We start from the raw sequence: 27,789 nt of genomic DNA on the forward strand, positions 1-27,789 counted from the left end.
AAGTCAACGGCCATATTGTCCTTGCTATATGTTTTCAAATTGCTGCAGAATCAAAAGAGCTAAAAAAATAATTCGACATACTGGACATCTTTGTCCAGTTAGAAAAAGTCACAAGAAAAGAAAAGGGGGTGTATTTATTGTGTGCTGAGGATCTAGAATAGTTAGCTTTTGCTATGAAATATTAGCGGTGTGATGATACATAAAAAACAACTCCACCTAATCAGGACATCAATTAATAATAATAATAATTGTTCCACAAACATCCCATAAGGGACAAGGGGGACTTCTCTCATATCAATGAGTGCACCCCGATTAATATTACCTCAATGATATGGGAACTACAGTTTATCGCCGAGTCCGAACGGCGTGTCTAAGACACCACTTTTGCAGAGAAGTTTTACATGGCTGAAATACTCATTAAATGTCGCCAACATTACTGAGGGGTTGATGTTGCCTGGCCGGGGAATCAAACCCACGACCTTATGTGTGCAAGGCGGGTGTGCATACCATTGCACCACGGTGACACCCAATTAATTCACTAAATAATATAAAGCAAGCTGAAGACGGACTTCCACGCGAACTGTTCAAGGCCAGTAGCGATATGCTGATAAATATTATTCATCGGATAACTGGAACAATACGAATGCTATAGAGAGTATTGCGTGAACGACTAAAGCCTATGGTCAATGAAATAATTGCGTAATACCAATGCGGTTTTTACCGAACCCCTGTTTTACAGCTGTACTCATATGTAAGCCCATCCAACAGATCTCCCCATACCACATCGGACATATTTTTAACAACGATAATAAAATCCACTTACGGCATGTTTATGGAGATTAACTAAAGCAGCCAGCACCTTATAGGTCAATTATATTCAGGCTGATTAAATGCGTTCTTAGATCAAGGAGAAGTCATCACATGAGCATTGACGTGATATACAAGAACAATAATACCTAACAACAAAGACAAAAGAAATATTTCAATAAAAGACACAGCCATAGCGCTGAGAGAGGAAGATTGAAAGTGAAGAAGAACAGCACATTAAATATTCAAGTTTGTACTTTTGTGTAATAATGCTACGAATACAACAAGCATTTCATCCGAACAGCGGGAATTGTTAAACATTTTGGGATAGTTTAAAACTTAGACTTCCGCTGTAGAGTTCCGTGTTGTAGGAAGCTAAGTTTCCCCCACCCAACCAACCTCCGTAGATAAACACTACGTACAGTGTGTTGTTGTTGATCATGTTTTGTGGTAATTTATGAAACATTTCCTTCATTGAATTTTTCGTCTTCTTTGGTCGATAGTGGTGGAGATGAGTCAGTCACCAAGGGGATGTAGTGAAAATCTTTTGTGAAAAATCCTCATCAGAGCAACCAAGTTGTTAAACGCATATTAACGACTTGAATTTCAATTTAATGGCTAAACATTTAAAACGCTCTTCAATGATTTCATGGGTTTTTTGTTGGTATTTTTCATTTGATTTTCCATTGAAAGCCAATTGGTATGTGCAAGATTGACTTACCTGTGGAACACGTACCCATTCAGCCAGCCAACCAGACAGACATTGGTGGTATCTGTGGCCTGGAAAATCTTACTTTGAGTGTTATGAAGTTAAAAGAAAGATAGAAAAAAAAAACGATTAAGTGTTTGAGGGAGGGAGAAATGTTTTGTTGTTTTAATGATTTGTTTTGATTGTTTTGTAAGATTTTATCTTTGATTCTATGTACTTTCCTAACTTCCGGTCATTTTTGGGAGATGTACAGAATTTGTTTTTGTGGTAGAAGGACACTGATATCGATAATTGTGTAATAGGCAAAGTGGTTTTGAATTGACATGTCAAATTTGAAAATTTTTCTTTTTTTGCAATTAGAAAGTAAATGAGTCATAGGTTAGGAAAACATCAACTTGATTTCAATTTGTTATCTAATTTTCAAAATAATTAGCATCTCGAAGAAATGTACGGAACAAAATCAATTCAATTTGATGACGTAATTTGAAAAGCATGTAATGGAATTAAAAATCTGTTGTCAAAATAGAATTTTATTTGAAACAGAATTATTTGAGGTTTTGTCAGAACTGTATCAGCGGTTTCTGAGCCAAACCAATCGTTTTCTTGTTCAAAGGAAAATAATGACCAAGAAAAACTCGAGATGCACAGCAACCGGTATGAAGTACAAACGTATTAACTGACTGATTTATTCCCCTGCAAAGATGAGTGAGGGAATTTGGTAATTTATAAGGTTTGATATAAAATTTTGGCGACAATAAGGACACCGCTGCACAATGTGATCCAATTCAATACTTGGCACGGAAATTCGTTGATTTTCCTGGTATAATTCAAAAATATTTTGCAATCTATAAAGCTGAAGTTCACCATTTAATAGCTCGGGAACTGTTAATACGTTTTATATATAACTAGCTGAACCCGGTGCGCTTCGCTACCGATTTCATTGAAATCGGTCATATTTAGCGTGTTTGGGACATCAAATACTTGACATCGGACGAAAATATATATGGGAGCTATATCCAAATCTGAACCGATTTCGATATATTTTGGCACATTTAGTTATAGGCCAAATTCCGTCACACATTCCAAATTCCATTGAAATCGGATATATATAGCATTTTTGGCGCATCCAATACTGGAAGTCGGACGAAAATATATATGTGGGCTATATCCAAATCTGAACCGATTTCGATATATTTTGGCACATTTAGTTACAGGCCAAATTCCGTCACACATTCCAAATTTCATTGAAATCGGACATATTTAGCGTGTTTGGGACATCAAATACTTGACATCGGACGAAAATATATTTGGGAGCTATATCCAAATCTGAACCGATTTCGATATATTTTGGCACATTTAGTTATAGGCCAAATTCCGTCACACATTCCAAATTTGGATACTGCATCTTTAACCGTTCTATAGATATTTGCAAACAAAGTTTACATTTTTTGGAGGAACCTCCTATTCTGATGCTCTATCTCCGGATCAGAGCGGAATTAAAAAACTTTTTATAGCCTATTTTACTTTCAGGCGATGTAGTAATACACCCTGAAAATTTCAGCAAGATCGCTTCAGCGTTTTTTGAGTCCATAAATTTCAAACAAACACAAACATTTTTCTACTTGATATATAGATGGATAATTCTATTAACCCACATAGCGCCGAGAATTTGTTTTGCGAGAAAACTTAAAATTTTTTATGAAAATTATTACATTATTTGAGACTTTTTAAAAAAATTGTAAATAACTGTTTCTCTAAAACGTGTAGTTTTCCTGAATTGGGCCTTCTTTTAAAAATTTCGTCACACAGGTGTGCTCTTACATGTCAATCCCTTGGTTTTTAATTGAGAAAATAATCTTATACATTCCTAATAACCCATTTCCACGACACAATTTTTAATTAAGAGAAACTAAATTTATTTTTCCTTACTTTTTTCTCGTTTTTATGGGAATTTGAACACATAACACGTCTAACATACAGTTAGACAACAAAAGTATTGCAAAGGCCAACATTGTTAAAAATTTCATATTAATTGTTCGTTTATGGCAAGAAATTATGTAAAAACTATACGGTTTGTTTGCAAATCTCTTGCTATTGGTCCCCAAAACAATATTCCATCAAAATATGAAAAGTTTATTTGCGATTTATAAAAATACGGTCAAAATAAAAATTAACTACTGGTTGGAGGTGACAATAAATGTATTGCAAAAATTATCAAATCTACGTTTTTTTGGAGAATTTCCAAAGTTATGTTCCTTAATGAGTTGTCTATCAACTTTGGACATTCATTGGAGCAGTAATGAGCTTAGTTAAACCAAAATTTAAAGCTCGGCATGTTACACCATAAGGGTACTGGTTCCCCAATTTTTATTAAATCTTGATCTTTCGTTGGAGGACTTTTTTTCGATTTTTTTTCATAAATTGGACCCAACAAATTTATAAGGGTTGATATCAGGACTTTGGATCGCGGTATTTATCTGTTTAATTTTGTTATATTACATTGGCAACTTACACAAATAAGATTAATATGTCATGATCTGGCCTTTGGAATGGTGGTATTTGAACGTGTTTGAGCTTTTTGTACCCGTTTTACCGACTTTCAGAATAATGACTGTTAAATATTTCCTAATGATGTCAGTGGGGATGTCTTCCCAATCATTATTATTTCCGTGAACCCGATTTTGCATACTTTTTTGCCAAATTATATAGAAATAGGTTAAGGTTTGGATATAGCTCCCATATATGTATAATTTCGACCGATTTAAGGTATTTTATGCACGAAATGAAATTTGGAACGCGTGATGGAATTTAGTCTAGAAATAAATGTGCTAAATTAGATAGAAATCGGTTCAGATTTGTATATGGCTCCCATATGTAATCTCGGCCGATTTTAGGAATTAGGTGCACGAAACACGCAAATTCTGTCAATTCAATAAAATTTGGCACATGTGTCGGGATTTGGCATAGAAATAAGTGTGCCAAATTATATCGAAATCGGTTCAGATTTGTATATAGCCCCCATATATATTTTAGGACGATTTGAGGTATTTGTGGCACGAAACACGCTATATATGTATGTCCGATTTTAATGAAATTTGGAATATGTGACGGTGATTAGTAGTATAAGTATATTATGGGCCGATTTTAGATATTTGATGCACTAAACACGCTATATATGTCCAATTATGATGAAATTTAGAATATGTGACGGAATTTGGACTAGAAATAGATATGCCAAATTATATGGAAATCTGTTCAGATTTGGATTTAGCTCCCATATATATTTTACATATTCACAGTGGTGTAGGGTATTATATAGTCAGCCCGACTTTGAGCCTTCCTTACTGGTTTTGGCTTTAAAATTTAAAACTAGTACATGTACCTTTGAATCCCGCGTATGTACCTTTGAATCCATTCATCCATGCCTTGTAATGCACCCTCCCACTTGAGGATTTTAAGTGCACTAAGATGCAACTGACATCACACTTTGTCCACTGGATGAAACATGAAGAAATCTATACACACACTTGCGCCTCTGATTTGTCATCTTTTTTTGATTGATTGTAATTTTAATATTACTATTTTTCAAATAATTTTACAACAATAAGTTTTTTTTGCTTCTGCTGCAGTATGCAAGTTATCGCGTCAATTATTCCCAATAAAAATACTCATTAAAAAAAACTCTACTAACCCATTATTTTAACAAGCACATGTCGCTCGAAATCTGAAAGTATTTTTGGCCACTAAAATAAATAGTCGCGATATTTAGTAACTACTTCTCTAAGTGAAAAAGTAACTATTTATTTCACGTGATATGTTCTTGTTAAAATAATAGGTAAGGAGGGGGTTTTGTAATGAGTATTTTTACTGTATGTGTTTTTAATTACTTATTTTTTTGTTTTGAAGTTTATTCGGGCTCTGATGTAGGATAATTTAGATTTACTCTCAGGCTTCTTTATAATTCATTTAATATTTTTCCTTGAAAAATTAAATATTTTTAAATATAAAAATGAAGTATTAAAATAATTTTTCTTTATAAGATAATAAAAACCGGCGCACCGTGGTCAAAACTCTTTATCTTTTGAACGGATAAAAATATTTTCATATTTTTTTGTTTTTACATATATTTTCTCATTACAACAAAAATGAAGTATTAAAATGATTTTTCTTTATCTATAATCTATATATATAAAAGAGCTCAGTGAGTGAGTGACTGAGTGACTGACATATCATCGCCCAGACGAAACCGCTGAAGCTAGAATCTTGAAATTTTGGGTGTTTGTTGCTGTTGGTGTGTAGGCGTGAGATAAGGCTGGGTTTTTGGAAATTCGATATAGAAGGGTTCGAAAAGTACTAAAAGGTACTAAATATGGTACCCTTTGAATTAGGCAAACGGGAAGAGCTAGAATTCTGTAATTTGGAATGAAGGTAACTGATTGAGAGTTAGAAAGACGTGGTTTTTTGAAATTCGACCTATAAGTGTACGAAAAGTACTAAAATTTACAACAATTTAGTACAAATTGTACATTTTGAACGGATTTAGTTAGAATCATGGAATTTGGTATGGAAATCAAGGTTAAGAAGTGGTGCTTCAAAAAGGAGATGGTTTGGAAAATTCATACTAATGTGTACGAAAAGTACTAAATGGTACTAAATTTGGTACAATGGGGATTTGGTGAACGGATAGAGCTGGGATCTCGAAATGTGGAATTGAGATTACTGGTGGAGTGTAGGATTGAGGTAGTTTTGGAAATTCGTACTTATGGGAACGAAAAGTACTAAATGGTACTAAATTTGGTACAATTTGGATTTGGGTGAACGGATAGAGCTGGAAACCTGAAATTTGGAATTAAGATTACTATTAAAGTGTGGAATTGAGATATGAGGGTAGTTTTGTAAATTCGTACTTATGTGTAAGAAAAGTACTAAATTTGGTACAATAGGGATTTGGGTGAACGGATAGAGCTTGAATCCTGAAATTTGGAATTGAGATTACTGTTGGAGTGTGTGATTGGGGATGTTTAAAAATTCGTACTTATGTGTATGAAAAGTACTAAATGGTACTAAATTTGGTACAATGGGGATTTCGGTGAACGGATAGAGCTGGAATCTCGAAACTTGGAATTGAGATTACTGGTGGAGTTTAGGATTGTGGAAGTTTTGGAAATGCGTAGTTATGGGTTCGAAAAGTACTAAATGGTACTAAATTTAGTACAGTTTGGATTTGGGTGAACGGATAGAGCTCGATTCCTCAAATTTGGACAGAGGGTCACTGATGAAGAGTAAGAGACATGTACTAAAGGGTTTTTGGAAACTGTGAGTGTACGAAAAGTACTAAATGGTACTAAGTTTGGCACAATGGGGATTTGGGTAAACGGATAGAGCTGGAATCTCCAAATTTGGAATTGAGATTACTGGTGGAGTTTAGGATTGTGTAATTTTTGGAAATTCATACTTATGGGTACGATGGTACTAAATTTAGAACAGTTTGGATTTATGTGAATGGATAGAGTGAGAGAGATATACTAAAGGGTTTTTGGAAACTATTAGTGTACGAAAAGTACTAAATGGTACTCAATTTGGTATAATGGGGATTTGGGTGAACGGATAAAGCTGGAATCCTGAAATGTGGAATTGAGATTTCTGTTGGAGTGAAGGATTGAAGTAGTTTTGGAAAATCGTACTTATGGGAACGAAAAGATATAAATGGTACTAAATTTGGTACAATGGGGATTTGTGTGAGCGGATAGAGCTGGAATACTGAAATTTGGATAACTGGTGGAGTGTAGGATTGAGGTAGTTTTGAAAATTTGCTCTTATGTACTAAATGGTACTACATTTGGTACAATATTGATTTGGGTGAACGGATAGAGCTGAAATCCTTAAATTTGGAATTGAGATTACTGTTGGAGTGTACGATTGCGGAAGTTTGGAAAATTCTTACTTATGTATATGAAAAGTACTAAATGGTACAAAATTCGTTGCAATGGGGATTTGGGTAAACGGATAGAGCTGGAATCCCGAAATTTGGAATTGAGATTAGTGGTAGAGTTTAGGATTGTGGAAGTTTTGGAAATTCGTACTTATGGGTACGAAAAGTACTGAATAGTACTAAATTTAGTACAGTTTGGATTTGGGTGAATGGATAGAGTAAGAGAGATGTACTAAAGGGTTTTTGGAAACTATGAGTGTTCGAAAGGTACTAAATGGTACTCAATTTGGTACAATGGGGATTTGGGTGAACGGATAAAGCTGGAATCCTGAAATGTGGAATTGAGATTTCTGTTGGAGTGTAGAATTGAAGTAGTTTTGGAATATCGTACTTATGGGAACGAAATGTTATAAATGGTACTAAATTTGGTACAACTTGGATTTGGATGAATTAATAAAGCTGGAATCTTGAAAATTGGAATTACGATTACAGTCGAAGAGTAGGATCCAGGTAGTTTTGAAAAATCGTACTTATGGGTACGAAAAGCACTAAATTTGGTACTATTGGATTTAGGTGAACGGATAGCGGTGGAATCCTGCAATTTGAAATTATAATTATTGCATCCCTGTTCCATTGAGGAAGTTTTAAAAAATCGTACTTATGGGTACGAAAGTTCTAAATTGTTCCAAATTTGGTAAAATTTGGATTTGGTTTAACGGATAGAGCTGGAATCCTGAAATTTGGAATTAAGATTACTGTTAAAGTGAAGGATTGAGGTAGTTTTGGAAAATCTTACTTGTGGATACGAAGAGTGCCAAATAATAATATATTTGGTACAATTAGGAATTGGACTAACGGATACAGCTGGAATCTTGATATTTAGAATTACGATTACTGTAATTATTTTATACTTAAAGTACTTAATGGTACTCAGTTTGTTTTTGGGTGTAGGGACAGTGCTGGAATCTGTATTTTTTGGAGTAAAAGTGAGTATTGGTGTGCAACGTTGATCTCGCTGTTAATGTGTAAGGTTGTGATACGGTTGACCTTTTTGAGAATCGAACTAAAGGGGTACGTACAGTACTAAAATTAATATTGATTAAAATTGGTATTAGTGCACCAACATTTTCAGTGTTTGCAATTTCCATATTATATATTGTTTATATTTTTTATATCCTTTCCGCATACGAAATTGCGGGCACTTTGTTAGTAAGATAATAAAAACCGCCGCACAGTGGTTTAAAATCTTTTTTCTGGTCAAAACTCTGTAAATTTTGAACGGATAAAAATATTTTAATATTTTTTTGTTCGACAAATTCGGTGATGAAGTATTTTTGATGCAAAATATGAGTGTTTTTGTGTTTTTATACGCTTTAATCTATTCAAAAAGGTCAAACCCCAATGAATAAACTATAAGAAATGTTTAAACAATTTTCTACAAACGTATATCACAAATGTTGTCAAATATTTCATATTCCATTTCAAAAAAACATGTTAAATTTTTTCGCGCTACATCAAAGATTTTTGGTACATAGGTTAAGAAACAAATTCCCAATACGAATCCGCTCGCGAGTTTTTTGTTGATGCGAACAAAAGTTATGGCGGTTTTATTTTCGTTTTAAAGAAAAAATTATTATAAAAACGCTAATTATTTTGCCGTGAGCAATTGCTACTAAAAAGTTATCTGGAATTGGCTTGAGTTAGTAGATTGCATAATATTTGTTAAATGTTATTCAGTACTCGCGAAATGTATAATAAATTGATAAATTATTGAATGTAAGTCAACTTTTTTCAAAATAAAAATTCGTATGGAAGCAAAACTTCACGGCGAATCAAATGAGACTAAAATCATACGGATTGGTATTATAGTTTCGATGTCACAGCCAAAATAAACACATATTTTGGTTAAAAAAATAATTTTCTGTTTGAAAAAATATCTTTTCACATTAATTATGTAGTATACAATTTTGGAAAAATCTATAGGAATACTTCCTTCATCTTGCTTAAATCTCCGATTAAAATATACGGATTTAGCTTTATAGACATTCATATAAAAGCTTTCCTATTTAGAAAGATAATTGGGTTGCTGAGGATCTATCTCAAGGCTTCTGAAATGGAAATAGAGGTCACATAACCCATTTTAATTTATATGCATTTTAAAATACGTGTAAATCGCGTAATTATCAAAATCATTTTATCCGCATTTGATTTTCATGTACGGAAAGACCATATCTTTTATGTTGTATATATTTTTCGAAATTTAATTTGGAGGCTTAGATGTAGCATCGGCTGCATCTTAGCACTAAAAAACTTAAAAAATATCGCTAATTTGCGCAAAGTGAATACAATTTTTGTCCGCATCCGATTTCAATGTTCACCATCAAAATCTAAATCGATATATATATTTCAAGGCGATCAATCAAGAACCGTGGATGTAGCATCCCACACTATTTTTTGGGATAAAACGAAGATGCTGTACTAGTTGTATCATCGCAGTGGAAATGAACCGCGATATTTTCAAAAACATTTTTAGGTGATTTTTCTACTTTGGAATTTCTCGTAACTCGCGTTTTAGTAGATGGATTTTCACGGGGAATTATTTATTGGATCCGGAACGTAAAAAACTAAAATGTACAATCAAGTACGAGGAATTCGAATGTTAATTGTAAAAATTAGGCCCGAAAAATATGATTTTTAGAAAAATGTTCGCACAAAATGTCCGTATTTGGATGCAGATTTCTATGAAGCTGTGTAGACTACATTCACAACACATATGGCAAATAACTCAGAATCGAGAGTTCTACAATCCGATATACGATTTTTTGAAAAACCTGTTTGCGGAATAAAATTAGAAGAAAATGTCAAAAAACACTGTAAATCTGGCTTCAAAATGTCAGCATCATTTAATGGTAGAAGCAGATCAAATGTTGAAAAGTAATACATTAGTGAGATAATCCCTATTTAGTTTGCTTCTACTTTTACTTTGACAGGAAAATCGGGAAAAGTTTGGTTAATTCAAAAATCAATAGAAAACAAAAAAGACACGTTGGCTTCAACCCATTTTTACCTATTTTTTAACATAAATATAGCCACAGCTTCCAAGCAAATTAACTTTCCTATCGAAATGGGACTAAAAAAATGTTGTAGCTATGAAAATTCTCTACATGATTGACCCATATGATAATTTCGTAGGTATTACGGTTTTCGAGATATAGAAGTTAAAATTGGGACAATTCACTGACTGTATCGCCTCCTGATAAAACAATATCATGACTGCAATTTCCCAACTTAAACTTATATATCTCGAAAATGGTACAATTTGGAAAAAGTTGCGAAAGCCAATCTTGTAGAGAATTTTCAAAGCTAAAAGATTCTGTCTAGTCCCATTCCGATATGACTTATCGTTTTCAAGCAAATCGTGAATAACTAACAAAAATTCTAAAAGATCTTCTATATCTCAAAAATGGTACAACCTAGGAGCAAACCATTACGGTCAATCCTCTAGAGAATTTTCACAGCAATAACATTTTCCTTAGCCCCATTTCGATAGGACTTGCGATTTCCATGCGAAAACCTAAAAATGTGAATTTTGACCGCGATTTATTTAAAAATCCCTCCATCCCGATTTTTTCTTGTTTTTGGATTTTTCACACCTATGAACATTGCTGTTTCAATATCCGCAAAAACTTTGCAGGTGTAAGCGGTTTTCACTTCAAGTTAGTTAAGGCGCACCATGTATGAACTCGTTTAATACGGTAGCGATACAGTCAATGCATTGTCCCAATTTGAACTTCTATATCTCAATAACGGTAAAACCTATGAAATTTTCATAAAAGTCAATCTTGTAGAGAATTTTCATAGCTACAACATTTTTTTTTGTCCCATTTCTATAGGACTTGCGGTCTCCAAGCAAAATCGTAAAAACCTAAAAAAACCCTAAAAATGTCAACTTGAATCGCGATTTATTTAAAAAGCTCTCCGGCAATTTTTTTATTTTTTGATTTTTCTCATCTATGAACATTGTAGTTTCCCAATCCGCAAAAACTTCCCAGGTGTAAGCAGCTTCCATTTAAAGTTGCTTCAAGAGCACCGTGCTCTGTGTAAATGCTACTGTGATTTATAAAACCTGCAAAACAAAAAAAGTGACACAATATATAGAAATTTGCAAAAATTACACATTTTCCATAAAGGGGAAACAATTTAGGAGCACGTTGCGCCCGCACCTGCTAATATCTTGGCCTATGATTTTGGTTTCAATTTTTTCAATATACATATTTACTATCAAATACTATGTAGAAATTAACAATTGGTAATGACAAAAAATTGGGGTTTTGGCCAGGAAATTGATTCCTGAACCATTGTGCGCCGTTTAATGCCGCAGCCACTTTAGCAGATTATGCTTTAACATTTTTAAAGGTGTAAGTAACTTTTTTATTAGCCCATGATGTCAGTGTCGGCATAAGCAAGTAACGCTTTGTGATTTGTGTATATTGTGACATTTCTTTGTCTGAAACCTTTTTATGTATTAAACGGTTCGGAGAGGTTCTTTCCTTTTTAACTGAGGAGCGTGTATCAGTTAATGTCATCTTATAAAGCCGAATGAGCTTTGCGGGAATACTAATACAGAAATGGCTTGGAACGTATGGGGCTGTTGTAGGGTCAGTGTCGATCTGTATATATTGGGTCTTTTCCAGGATCTGACTCAAGGTAAATAAAACCGCATTGATATTGACAAATTATTTAATTTTATTTTCCCATAGGCTTTAAGGCCTGGGTACATAAGCTGCCTCGCCCGGTTGCCTTGCTTTCCTGCTTCATTTCTGACATACATAATAAAAATAATAGAATAAAGAAGGCCGAGCAAATTTCGAACTGGGTCGCCCTTTTCTCTTTTATTCTTTTATCAGAAGCAAGCAAGTCGTTCACACAATATACTTATCACTACCTTATAGACAGACTTATTTATGTATGTCTTGTTTTGTAAATAGGACATTTAATGCTCACTTTTCAATTATCTTATCAGCGTGTCTCCTTCGTCCTTGAACAGCTCGCTTGGTGAACATTCGGCCGATGCGACCTTATTATTTTTCATCCGACTTATTGGTGGGCCATTCCGGGCGGTACACACTCAAAATTCATAAGATGGTTTCCAACAGTCTGGAAAAATGTTCTTTCCATAACCTGTTAACAGATTGCCTTGCTCATCTTTACAGATGGGCTTGTCTGTGCCAAAACTATCGGTTTGATTTTTTTTTTTTGATACGTCACCCGGTATTTTCGGTTCTGCGCCTCAAATTGTGGGCTTTGGTACTTTCGTAAGAAAACTAATTATTCTATAAAGGTTAAGAATGTTTAATGGTGGTGGGTATAAAGAACTTTTCATGGTTGTCCATACAAAATCTTAGTTTGCTTTGCTTCGCTTAGAGTCGTGTTTTTTGGATTGTATCTACGACGCAAAGCGGAGTCTGGATGTTTATGAATTTTTTAGCATTCGAAAACATAAAATAAGTCACTGGACATTTTCTGACATTAACCATATTTAATCACACATTCCCTGAAGGAATAAGTCAGAAGAATATCAAGCAAGTAAATTTGGAAGAGGTGATATACGTCAATGTTACGGGCATGAAAGCAATCATTTCCCAAAAACGATTCATTTGTTGCCACAAGTCCCAACAGCCCGGATTCACAAACTTTATTTTGAGGGTAAGGGGAAATTGCTAGTTAAATACTATAGAAAGGGTTAAGGTTTCCCTATATAATTTCCAACGTGTTACAAACTAAAGGACAGATACGCAGAATTCTGTCTTCTTCCGTTTCAGCTTCTTATTTCCCAAAAACCCCAATGTTTCTTCAATGTAGATGTGACATCATTATTTGTTTAGGGGAAAGTGTCTTTTAATTCGTAAAACACATTTCAAAATAAGATCTTAAAATTCTGTGAACATCACTAGTTTCGGATAAACGGATGTACGTCAGCTGACTGAATGATGGCCAACCTTGAAGATGAAGAGATAAAAACAAAAACAGTGAAAACAAGAGCAAACAACCAACAACAGATCTTGTTAAGACAATGAATGGAGACATTCAATCATTCAGATTAGTCAAGTTAATGATTAATACAAGTAGTCAGCCAGACAGGCGGCAGCGGCTACCTATACAAACCGCCATGCAGCACTAGCAGAGTGACCTCCCAGGTTACTTACTACTTACCAACATCGTCGTTGTTTTGCCAGCCAAAAATAAAGATGCTATAAAACAAGACCATTTGCAGTTCCCATAAACCCACAAAGAAATACGGAAAGAGAGCAAACCAAGAAAACGGAACAAAGACTACGAGACGAGACAAGATTGCTTAAGATCTTGTTACATTTTATGTCCAACATAGGTGGCAATTAAAACCAAAATTCGGATATAAAGCAACAAGTAGCAGTACCATTCGGCCAAACTTTGCTAACATGCTGTTTGACATGCGCGCTTGAAAACAGAAAAACAAAGTGCTCATGAGAAATGAACTGTGTCCAAAATCTTTGTGACCCACAAAACTACATGCATAACAAAAACAATGCCATCCACAGGGAAAACAGATCACACATTTCAGATATTCCCACCAAAAATTCAGAAGAAGCAGCAGCATTGAGGTGATCTCTTTGGCCAGTAGCTGGCAGGCTGGTTGGTTGGTTGGCTGGTTGACCACCTATCATGAGAAGCCATTTATCTAGCAAAAAGACCAAAGCCATTGACAGTGGTACCACACAACAAGTTTTTATGATCCCAAGTTGTAATCATATCTCGGCAATAACCAAACAACTTGTCATAATTAAATTGAAGACATTAACATCGCAGGTTGTTGCTGATTGTTGTTTAAATAAACGTATGTACGTATTTACAGAAGAAAATCAAGACATCAAAACAAAACCACCACCACGAGCACCATCACCATCGAATGCGAACGAGTACCACCCAAAACAAGTTGTGATTATGGCCATATTCTACATTGTATCTGGTCAAAGCCGAAAAGAAAAAGCGGACATCTCAATAAAAAAGTGTCCCAAAATAAGAGGTCATTAAACGGTCTTAAACGGCAGAACATTGGAGAGCCGAAACGAAAGAACAGTAGTAGTGTCGTTATGATTTGTCTCAAAAGAACACAGCCAACCAAAGTGATAGAGTTGTGAAGAGCCGCCAACGGGCGAGCGGGTGGTCAAGCGGTCGGTTTTCTTGTGATCTTTGGAAAACGGTAGCAAGAAAACATTTCGGCATAAGTGTATATTTTTCGTTTTTAACTTGTTTGTTTATAGCGTTTTAAATGCTCAACTCAACTTGTAAGAGGTGTCATTCCGTAACCCAATGAAACTTCTTATCACTTTGATGTTTTGAGATTTGAAAAAAAAACGGAAGTGATGTCAGGAAGTACCAAAACATTGTAGTCGATAAACATAACATCTCTCTTTGAAAAAAATCAATAGAGCCCAACAATTTGGGTGGCATTAAGAACTTAACTATTATTATTACTACTTGGTATATCGGAAAGGATATAACGACCTAATGGGAGGCTTCTTTGACCAACTAGGAACTGAAAATAAGGAACATGAAAATATGTATATTGTAATTATACTCTCAGCATTTATGCTACCGAGTTTATATACACTTTCATATGGGCAAAATGTGCCTGATCGAAATAATCGTTTTAGACCCCAAGTATGTTTGGACGAAATCCGTTTCAGACAATTTGGAGTTGATTTTGCCATGTCCGTCTATATGTCTGTCTGTCTGGCTGGAGCGCACGTTAATTCTCGAACGGATCAACCGGTTCGGTCCAAAATTTGGCTTTCGTAATATATTATCCAAACTTAGTTTATGTTCGAAGATGGGTTATATCGGTCCACTTCTTCTGGTACCTCCCACACAAAAGTTCGAAAATGTACGGAAATTTGTGTGCACCATAACTCTTGATGGGATTTGGGGATTTGGTCCATGCTTTGCACATCGTAAAATTTTTACAAGACTTAGATGAGGTTCCAATAGGGTTCACTCCTTCGGGAACCTCCCACACAAAACTTCAGAGAAATGACCTGAGAAAATGTCCTGAAAGATACAAAAAAAACCAATATAACCGTGTGTAGTTGTTGGAGCGCAAGATAATTCTCGAGCAGATCTGTCGATTCGGTCCAAAATTTGGCCTTCGTAATATTTGGCCCAAACTTACGACGTTAAAGTTTTTTTAGGGCAATATCATACTTTTTGAAAAAGGTGTAAACACCCTATAGCACCATGCGTTGGAGATAACTCTCGAACTGATCAACCGATTTGGTCCAAAATTTGGCCTTCGTCATATTTTGTGCAAATTTAGTTTCAGTTCGATTGAAACTACCGGTCCACAACTTCCGGTAGTTTCAATTCGAAGATGGGCAATACCGGTCCACAACTGCCGGTGCTCCACCCAGTATTTATAAAAGGCCACTAAAATGGTATGCACGATATCTCTTGAACGGGCCAATCAATTTGGTTCAAACTTGGGATCTCCTAATATTTAGTCCAAATTTAGTTTAACTTCTAAGTTCAAAGGCAAGTTCAAATGTCCAAAAATGGCCACAAAATTCTGAAAAGACCCTAAATACATTCGATCTGTCCTGTGTTGAAAGTTTCCATTCACATAGGCTGAGGGTATATCTCTGTCGGCAAAGCCGATTGATACTTTTTTACTTGTTTTATTCCATATTAGCAGAACCGGGTCCGCGTTGCTGACCAGTCGTATTTCGTTTTAATGACAACTTTTTATGGACTTTATGCTTTACAATTCAAAAATTGGTATTTTCTACCTCATTTCTTCGGGTCCATTGTCAAACCGAGTTATTTATTAAGCATTTTAAATTTATCAGCAAATTTTGTCTGCAACTTTTCTTTTCTCTTACGGACTTTGTCGGATTTTTTCGCCCATTGATGCTGTTTAGGATTTATTATCGCCCTAAAGCGATCAAATAATAAAAGTTAAAAAAATGGTTAAGTCAAATACTCCCGCTTATTGAGACGTATATGTTTTTAGTTTTTCATGGCTGATGGACCGTTAAACCTCACCATTTAAGGAAATTTGTTAATATGTCGTTTTTCTTAATAGGGGAGATACCGTGCCACCTTCTAAATTCATGCCTATATGTACCACGGCACATTCCACAAAATTTCGTCAAAATCGGTTGGCTAGTTTTCGAGATAAAACATACTTAAAACTTCGGTCACCAAGAAAGAATATTTGATCGGCGGCGCAACCAATGTTGTCTCGAAAATTAATTTGCAAGCCAATGCAACAGGCTCCCGAAATTCATCAACAAATATATAGCATTTTGTACCAAGGGTCATTCCTGAACATTTTCTGAAAATTTCATGAAATTATGTTCAACAGTTTTGAAAAAATGTATTGAAAAGAGTGGGCGTGGTCATCAGTTTTCAAGACATAACATATTAAAAAAGTGAGCGTGGTCCGGTATTTTGGCTATAAATATGTACCTAAGGTCGGAGACACAACCCCGTTGTCTCCCAAAATTAATGCTGAAACCGATATAGTCATAAGTTTGGCATATACATATAGCGTTTGAAAGAAATGCGTGGGATGGTACCCCACCTCCTGTGAACTGCATAAAGTACACATTGCCACAGCAGATCTTGACCATTGCTGCAAATTTCATGGAAATCGGTTCAGTATTTTGGAGATATGACATTTTTAAAAAAGTAGACGTAGTCGGGTCTTTAAGCCCAAACAAAGTACCTAGATTCGTAAATTTTTAAACCGATAAATTCGTTATTATTGCATATGTACCGTTTTTTAAATATCAAACAAAATATACAGCCTATTTTCACCGGGAGCCATCCCTGCACATCCCTGAAAATTTCAGTAAAGTCGGTTCCGTAGTTTTGTAGATATAACATATTTTAAAAGATGGGCGTTGTCAAGTCTTTGAGTCCCAAATAAGTACGTAAGGTTGGAGACACAACCACAATTGTCTAGCAAAGTAATTTCACAACCGATACATTCGCATTATTGTAAATATAGAATTTTTTTAAAAATAGGGTATAGGGGATGTTCCCCGTTCCTTCTGAAATTCAACAAAATATGTAGCCTATTTTCACCGCGGGCCATCGCTGTACATTCCCTGACAATTTCAGGAAAATCAGTTCAGTAGTTTTTGTAGAAAAGATTAAAATTGAAAATTGAAAAAAGTGGGCGTGGTCAAATTTTCTTTGCATAAAAACCAAAATTGGGTTATGACGAACATTTCAAGAAATTATCCAAATCGGTTCAGCCGTTCTCAACTGATGCCATTACCAACGAAAGACATTTAATTTTTATTTATTTAGATTTTCCGTAGTTGTCTTAAAAATGGATGGTCCTTCTACTTTGCTCCGAACTAGGGAAATCACTTGTGATTGCACCTGAGTTTATAAGTAACATGAAAAGGAGCATTGCTTGACCGATCACTATCTAAGTGGGTAGCTAAGAGGTCCTTAAATCACTTAAGTACCCCTCTTTGAAATCTCTAGCGGTTTTGGACTGCAGGAACACCTTGGAAGCGTTGAAATCATGTTTTGGGTCCAGGGTCATTGCAGCGTCGAAGTAAATTATATAGCGAATGAACTGGTGTATTGCAGATCAGAGTCAACCGATATTGAAGCGACAACTCCATTCAACCACCCTTGGGCTATTTCATGCGGCAGTTTGAACAAAGATATCCGGACCAAGGCTAGCCAGTTTTGGCACAACTAACCTAGCTATAAGGTGTCCAAGGCAATCTGGCCCATTCTCTCCAAGCGAAATACCACATCTCTGTTTTCCATGAAGTCCAACCTGAAATTCACGGTGGGAATAATCACGGGTCACTGTAGAATACGATCACTGTGCGGAAAATGGGAAAGATATGAATCTTTTAACTACTGCAGGTTATGCGAACATGAAGATGAAACAGAGACAATCGAACACTTATTATGTCGCTGTCCAATGCTCACATTCCGGAGACTGCGAATCATGGGTGAACACACAATCACAATCTTCTGCCAAACCGAGCCAACAAGTCTACTTTTTCATGCCAAGGGTTTGAAGTGGCTTCAACAAAATATTGTGCCATAAAAAATGACAAACTCTTTCTCTTCTCTGCAATATCTCTCCCAAACCTCTGTTATATAAGTCACCTGAAATTCAGGTGACGGTATATTCTTTCATCTTTCCACGGCACCTATTTTTCTCTATAATTTTATTTTTCCGACCTTAATAAGGATGAACATAGTGGACCACTAGGAGGAGTGAATTACCTGTGTGTCTTAACCTAACCATACTTTTGACCCAATCATCAGAGAATGGGAATGGCTCTGACTCCGAATCCTACAGCTACAGCAATGCAAACACAACCGTCGTGGACTAATGAGGATGTCCACAATATAGTGGACGAAGAAGTATGCTCCCTAGGAGACCGAAAACACTCTCACCATTTCCTCGTCAGCGGCGAAAACGTAAGATCTGCTGAAGAACAGAACTCTGCGAAACCATCGAAGAAGAAAAGTGGCTTTTCACCCTCAAATGCCCCCAGTAAAACCAGTCAAGACCCATACAGAGGAGACTCACGATTCCTTTGGTAGAGGGCAATACAGTGAACAGGGACAGAAAGAAGTGACATGACATGAAGATGACCACTAAATCTTCTAGAAAGACTTGTGATTCTGAAAGGAAATCCCGGAAATGCCAGTAGACGGTCTAGCAGGCTACATAAGGATCATTAGCAGTATTGTAACTCCTTAGGAAGGTGGCAAATCAAAAATGAAATACCTACCGGGCCTAAGCAGTAGTGTACATCAATGGCATGCTCGAAATCTTTGGCAAACAAAACCAGACCTTGGATGGGAAGACATGGAAGGTCTTGCACAGGGAGGAGAAAGAAGATAGAACTCTCCTTATGGTGGGACTTGACTATCTCACACCGGTCAGTCTGAGAAAGACTGAAGGTATGACGTATTACGTCTTAAATGCCGTTTATTTAAAAGTTAGCAAGGATCGGCGAGGAACACCTAGGGCTGTCGAAGACCCCTTTGCAATCGACAATCGATCTGAATCTATTTGGTCTTTTCCAGTATTTGCCGCATGTCTGGTCACTGACGAATTTGCCAGGTCTCAAGCCTTATTAATTCATTGACCATAGGCTTTAGTCGTTCACACAATGTAATGGATATTATCTTATAGGGAATCGGGAGCAGAATTATTAAGTCCCTGTTATTTAATTTCGCTCCGGTCTTTGTACCTTTGGCTTTATAATTCTTCAGCCGGTTTATTGCTGCCTTTACCACATCCTGGTCGGGCGCTATACACTCACGGTACCTCGCTGGTGCGCTGCGCATTGCTACTGCAGAGTATCCCTATATACCATGGGTTCCTTGGTGCAGGCCTCTGGTATCCAAGTATGGATTTTGCGGCAAACTGCATGAAGTGGACAATTCTTTGCCACTGTGCTAAGGAGTGCTTTCATTAAGCAATTTGGCAAGTTGAGTGGAATATGCAGTGGCTATCTGTTGTGATTGGAGGGTTCAACTTCTGTTGTTGTTACGGTATATGATGTGACTGTATATGCGTTTTCCTGCTAAATCCGGCTCTGGCTCTATTTCCAAGTCTAGGAATGTGGCTACTTCGATGGGTTGTAAACACAAAGCTACTGGAGTTAGTTGAGCAGGTTTAGCAAGGCAGTTGTAAAGGTGCAGTGTGATGTGTGGTTTGTACCGCATACTTGGCTGATTAATATAGGAATTTAGACGACTTCACCATCCCGAACGTAGATGAGCCAAAACTGCACTGGTTTGTCGTGGCAGCTGATGTTCTTCAGCTGCGGTAATTGGGGAATGCACTCCGAGAACCGCATTTCCACGATAGTTGTTTATGACATCTGTGACTGCATCTGTGTGATAGGCTTGCTTATCTGGGGGTTTCTCTTATATCGTGGAGTTCTATCCACCATACGGTGATAAGAATGAATCTTACGGCAACACCTGTGGAAACACAACAAGAGGATGCAATTGTGTTGTCGTATTGGAAGAATCTGCGTCTCCTTATGCAGATAGTACACCGATTAGGCACTCTATTGCAGTTCTAAGGGCGGCGTTCTGGAAGGTTTATTATTGTTCCATCGTGTTGCACTTATATTTGCGGACCAATCGTGTTATATGTGGCCAACAAGGTTTCCTTGTCTGCATCTCAAGTGCTTCCGACTAATGACTTGATCAACTTGTTCCTAAAACGCAGCTTGTCGCAGATAGATGTGCTATGATCGAAATCCTGTTACCATCGACCAGGACATTTAAGACTGTGCTGATCTCCGCAGTCCATGTGGTAAACGGGGTGGCATATTCCTCGCCCGGAAAAAGGTACCATCAAACAAGTAGGAGTTCACACTCACAAGTGTCATTAAGCAAGGCATCCGCATACGTAACGATCTTAGTGCCGGCTTTAGGGGATAGGGTACTTTGGGTACTGCCTGTTTCACTCTACGGGGATTCAACATCCACACATATATAACTGATTATCCAACGTTTCAAACTTGGCCGGGTAGGTCTGCTAGATGCCCTCAAACAGTGTGGAGTGCTTGATAGTATCAAGTAAGATAAGTTGAGAGTCACCAACGCTGTCCTATCGTAGGGCTTGTTCTGGTTGAGTCCTCCACTAATATGTGCGCAGATGACGTGTAGTGCTCTTGTAGTGCAGTGCTGCTTACAGAACCCATGTTGATGATCGGCAATTGTATAGCAATTTCTGATGCTGGGGTTGAGCAAAACTTTTAAAAACATTTGCTGTGGGCGATAAAAGTGAAATTGGTCTGCAAGATTCACGTTTGCTGTCATCGTTGTCTGGCTTCAGTAGCAACACACTCTGTCCATTTTCCAGACTTCGGTCATGATGTGAGCAGCTAGCGAGAGGTTGAGACCTTTCGTGATATATTCAACTTCCGGCTTATCCAGCTGTTTCAGGTTGACAATGGAGATAACGTCAGGTCCTAATGCTTTGGATGATTTAGGGTTGCTAATGATATTTGCAACATCATCTCTTGTAAATTGTGGTGCTTTCTGCTCGACGGGAAGAGATCTAACGCAAAGTAGTAAACTTCTCTTCGTCCTGTCCCTACCGGCGTGCTCGACAAATTGTCGATTAAAATAACTTGTACACCTCTTTGGATCAGTAAAGTCGCCAAACGTAACTGAGGTCCTATCTTCAATTTTTTTCCGAGGTTGCTCATAATTCATTAATTCCGTCTCCAATATTTCATCCCTTTAGATGATCAAGACACTTTTTCTGCTCACTGGCCAACCTATTATCCTCTAATGTAAACTACCTAACTCTGAGGTCACTAGGATTGGCTCATTTCAGGCTCATCTGTTTGTTCGTCTGGGGGGAATTGTGGTGTCACTTCGGGTATTCAACTAGTAGGTACAGTAGCGGCTGCAGTTGAGGTGATGCAATGGAAAATCCTTTCGGCTACCAGAATATCAGAAGGGTTGGACAGTTATCTGAAGCGGTGATTGGTGAACTCTGAAAGTAGGCCAATTAGCTTTTCATTGATTGATGAAAATGTTGTGCCGAGGAGATGAAGTCGGCCGGTCTGCTGATGGAGACGATTATAGGAAGATGGTCTGAACCAAGGGAAACGACGTGTTGATGGGTGACGTTATTTGTTAGACATGGTGACACGATAGTTATGTCTGGCGAACTATGACACGCTCCGTGATTCAGGTAGAAGCCTCCTCATTGACCATACAAAACTTATCAATCTGTTCAGCCACCGCTATACCTCTCTGGTAATTACCTAGGATCGAATGCCACAACTCATGATGTGCTCTGGGAGTCTCATGATATGATAATGACGATGACTGGTGGCTGTGTTTTCTCAGCATGCAGTAATACAGTCCCTCACGTGGACGAGTCCAGAATAACCCCTGAGAAGCACCCACACCCGACATAAATTGCATCTTGCCGAACTTTGAGGTGGATGTGACAAACCGAACACATCCGAATTGGTCCTGGGTTTTCCTTCGTTCCGGCACGGACATACGAATCCGGAGCAGGCATTCCGGGATATGCTGCTCCCGACAAAAAAAGATACAAATCCGGGACAAACCGGAATCGATGAACACGCCGGCATGGGATACAACTTCCGGGCTTATGCTTTTTCTCAGCGCTCCTAAAGTATATATTTAGTACGCTCGTCATGGAATTCGGTGGAGATATTGACGGAAATTTGACTTATGCTTAGCTTTTATTTGAAATTAGCAAGATTTTCATCCACCGGGGTGACACTGGAGACAAGTAGTGCGATTCTCTAACTCATTTTTCGAGTTACCGACAAAAATTTGCAAAATCATAACGAGTAAAATAAAAAAGCATTTGTCGTGGAAGCCTTGCAGGTTCAATAGGAAAAATCACTTCAAAATTTTCAGCAATTATCGTTATTGTTCGGTAAGTTACCAACAAATAAAAAGTAGTCGCCTCCGTCCGGTGGAGGGAATAAATATTAAAACATACTTCTTTGCTGGGTTTCTCAAAAAATCATATGAACCAAATTAATGGTCATACATACCTATGTATGTATGTATGTATGTTTACGATGTTATGGTAGTCTCATAATAGCAATACATTAAAGTAAATCATAAAGATAAACTGAAACTTGAGGAGAAAACTTACCAAGAAGAAGAGAACACCGAATGCGAAACAACAGCCAGCGGATGCGAGTCAATAAAATAAGAACATAGCGCATGTCAAAAAAGGTGCGTCTTCCACAGTACTCCAGTACTCCTCAAAGTCCCCCTTTTACCTAACACAACACATAACAAGAACATTTATTTAAGTAAGCGCGAGATTTAACGCTTAAGTCATGTTCAAACATTATTCTTTCTTCCGCTCCCCTTGGATCGCAATGTGCACATATTGTATTCTGCGTTTACTGACACTTGTGTCAACCAACGGCTTAATGTTGCGGTTGATATTGGCCAACTTGTTAACTTTTTGTCATTCTTTTCGTTTAATTTTTGCTCGATCAGTCTGCTGTTGTTGATGTTGGGGTTTTCGTTGCTTTATTTAAACTAGAGTAAGCGGCTTGTTTTATTTCATCTTAACGTTTTTATTATCAGCATTTATGCTCCGCTTGCCTTTGTTGATCTCTCTCTATCGGTTTCAGGCTCTTTCGATCTATGGACTTGCTTTACTTTGAAGTGTGAATCAGTTGTGGCATGCGTACGACGTACATCACACCCGAAAGTTCGACATCAAGGCATCCATTGTCATCATCTTCAATGCCCCCGCCGCCACAATCATCTTCAGTGACAGTCAGCATTGCTATGAATGCTGATGTCGATGGTCATGACGTTTATCTCACCGGAACTTGTTGTGTGTGTGTCTTTGTTTATTCTGCGAAGATTTTTATGCGTTTTATGCGGCATTGTTCCTGTTTACCTTTAGCAAACAAACATTGTTTCAAGTTGCAGCTCTACGACAACAAAAAAGAGTTGAATAGTGGGTGAGGTCGGAGATGAATGAAAACAGAATTTGATGTCAGCGATATTTGCATTTGAAATTCCAGCAAAACATTGCTACGATAGTGTTGCCTAGATACGTTAATGTCGGATGTTGACTTTGTACCGTATGTATGTGGGTTTGGAATGCAACAACTGCTAAGTATCATTTAACAGGCGTATATAATGACATTTCTGTTGTTGTTCGGAACAACTAAGATGCGTCGCAAAGAACCTAAATTAATGATAGCATCATAATTTGTACAACAACTCGGCGAACAAATCAGTTGCATAGTTTGGAAGAGGGTACAATCATACACTAAGAACTATAAAAATGTGGTTTGAGCAGTTAGATTTGCTATCATTACATGCTTAGGTGGCTCTCTACCGAACATCTGTTCTAAAAGCCGAACTAACAATAGATTTACACACCTCTCTATTTGTTGCATTTCTTTCCGAATTTGAAAACCCGTTTTTTATCTCGTCCTGCACTTGTTTACTCTATTTCATACTTGGTCTTTCGTTATAACCTTTTTAGTGGATTCATTTTTATAATCGGTCATTCTGTTGACCTGGCCTAGCCATCGCAATCTCTGTATATTGATACGTTTAAATAAGCTAATGTCGTACTATTGCCGATATAGACCATTGTTCATACATTGACGATATTCAACATCAACGCAAATTCCACGACGATGGGTTTCCGATACCTTATTGACCCGCAACTACACAACACCCGTGTTCTGGCCAGCGGCCGCCACCTCAGAGTACACATGTTTGTATTTGTATCGTTTTTCTGTGTTGGGACCAGCCGGGACGTAGGAAAACACAGGACCAATATGGAAGTGATCGATTTGTCACTGCACTCGTCCATGTGAGGGACCACGATAGGACGATATTAATGTCCCAATCCCTGGAAGTGCATATTGCAACGGCCTTCGAGGTAAGATCGAGGAAATAGTGGATTTTATGAGTGGGATGGTTACTGAGGAAGGATCTGTTCAGTATAGACCTATCTCCCTTTAGCTTGACTCTAGTGCTGCCTTAACCACTACGGCGCCCGATTGTTTTCTTTGTTTTCTAACAAGAATTAAACAGGCAGTGGCTGTTGAGAGTGAGCGAATCAATCTGGTGCATGTTACTCAAACAGACAGAGCGGCTGCATTTGTAGTGCTTTGCTATCGCTGCTCTATTCACACAGAGTTTGGAATTGCCGCCGATAAATACCTATTATCCAGGTTATAGGCTCAACGTTACCCGCTTTGGGAAATTCGTTCTCATCATGAGTTGTGACATTCGGTCCTCGGCAATGACCAAAGGTATAATACTGGCTGAACAGATTGATAGCTCTATCTTTGGACGGTCCTTCCAGAATTAGCGGAGAGTGTCACAGGTCGCATTATATAACGATAGTGTCACTTGCTCTGACAAATGACGCCACCTGAGAACCAGTCGTTTTTCTTGGGTCAGGTGCAGGAAACCAAGCTGAACAATAACTACAGCTTACACCAGTGTGATGGTTACAACGCACCGAAGGGGGGGTAGGGGACTAACTCTCCTGTATTGCACCCGTCTGTTCAATACTAGGTCTGTATTTCGCTTGAGCTTGGCTCTAATGAACAGGTACATGGAATGTACTGCTACCCCCTGTCAGGTGTGGAACTGTCGAGGTAGAGTTTTTAAACATATGCATTCCGCCAGGTTAAAGACCCCACATTATCTCTTTTTTGGAAGGTTACCAGACCAGCAGGTTGGTCTTAGGGAACTTTAATGTTCATCATTAGTTGTTGACCAGTTGACCAGAGGGTCAACGGGCTGTCTGAGTAGATTGATAGCTCTACGTTTAGCATGGTTAATGAGGACGCCCTTACCAGAATTAGCGGGTAGTGTCACAATTCGCCAGACATAACTATCGTGTCACCAGGTCTGACAAATAACGTCACCAGTCAATCAGTCGTTTCTCTTGGGTCATAGAAGGCTTCTGAACGCCGCATGATTGATGAAAGAATAATGGGAAAGCCAATTGCTTCGAGTAGCAGAAAGGATGATCCGGGACATCATCACCGCTACAGCCGCTCGTTATATACCTGCGAATTGAGAACAAATTTCCCAGGAGAAGCCGGACTAGCAAATGAGCGTGATGAGCTTAATCGAACCAATCCTAGCGACTGCAGAGTTAAGGAGCTGACACTGAAAGTTAATAGGTTGGTTGGTGAGAACTAGCGAAACAAGTGGCTAGATCATCGGAAGACTTGCAACATTGGAGCCAGAATTAGAAAACTGTGGGCACTTTTGAACCTTGGAAAGAGGGAAAATAGGACCTCAGTCACGTTTGGCGACGTTACGCTGACAGATCCGAAAAGCTGTGCATGTTACTTTTTCGACAATTTTTAGAGCACCCCGGGTGCGAGACGGCGAAAAGGAGGGTACTGTGTTGCATTAGATCTCCTCCTGCCTAGGAGAAATAACCCTAACTTACAATGGATGATGCTCTAAATGCCATAAGTAACGCTAAATCACCCAAAGCGTTAGGCCCTGACGGTATCTTCATTGTAATGCCCGACTGAGGCGCGAGTTGTTTATCTTACGAAAGTTCTAATCCTGTGGCTAGCCATCCACTTCGTGCCCTAAGTCTAGAAAATGGGTAGAGTGGTCCCGCTACTGAAGCCAGGATGCCAGCAAAGGTGAATCGTGCAGGCCGATTTCGCTTTTGTCGCCAAAGGAAAGACCCTTGAGGGTTTACTACTCAGAAATGGCTATCCCGTTGCCGATCATCAGCATGGGTTCCGTAAGAAGTGCAGCACGACAACAGCGATGGATGCCATCTCCACGCCTATTAGTCGAAGACTCAACCAGAACAAGCCGTGCGATAGGACAATATTGGTGGTGCTCGACTCATCGAAAGCCTTTGATATTGTCTAGCACTGTACATTGTTTAAGAATATCGATCAGAGTACCCTCCGGCCAAGTTTGAAACGTTGGATAATCAATAATATGTGTGACAATACGGCTGTCCTATGTGGAATTCTGGAAAAAGAAGTCAAAGCCCCGTAGGGTGAAATAGGGAATTCCCCCCAGTGCGGTGATATTTCCGAAACTGTTTAATGTCTATCTTTCTGGCATTCCACGTCCTCTGGCAGTGAGATCGTTACGTATGAGGTTGATTGCTCGATCTTGACGTTGCGTACCATACCTGTGAAAGGAAAGGTTGAACTCCTACTCGTTCCATCTTAAAACTTTTTTCCGAGCGAGGAATGGCGTTTATTTGCATAACGCCACTCTGTTCACCACACAGACCTTGTAGATGTCCTGGTCGAGGGTAGAATTCTGCAGAATTCCCATCTGTAACTACGCCAAGATCATAGTGTAACGTTCTACAGCATGTTCACGTCGTCTAAACATAATATCGCTATCTGCGGCAACCTGAGTTTTAGGAACAAAGTTCTCAAATCCCTAGCCGGCTACAAAAGTTCAACGCAATGGAACAGTAGTCAGACTTGTTAGAACGCCACCCTGAGAATTTCAACAAGGTGCCTCCTCATGTCATCAGTGAACCATCTACATGAGTAATCCAGTGATGGCCACCAACAACAACTTTCCTATGCCCGCGGGCATACAACACATACGTACACTGTAAACACATTCGTTCGGTTAACGCATTGTTTACGTTTCCACTCACACTAGCGCATGTTATAATCTGCAAATGTGAGATTTTGGCTATCACTGGAGTAATCAAAGATCCTTCCAGTATGGCAACACAATTGCGTGCTCTATTTGCAGTACTTGCTCGGGTGTTACCGTGAGAGCCGTC

Source organism: Musca autumnalis, unplaced genomic scaffold, assembly GCF_047663935.1.
Source record: "Musca autumnalis isolate F117 unplaced genomic scaffold, ASM4766393v1 scaffold_3, whole genome shotgun sequence".
NCBI lineage: Eukaryota > Metazoa > Arthropoda > Insecta > Diptera > Muscidae > Musca > Musca autumnalis.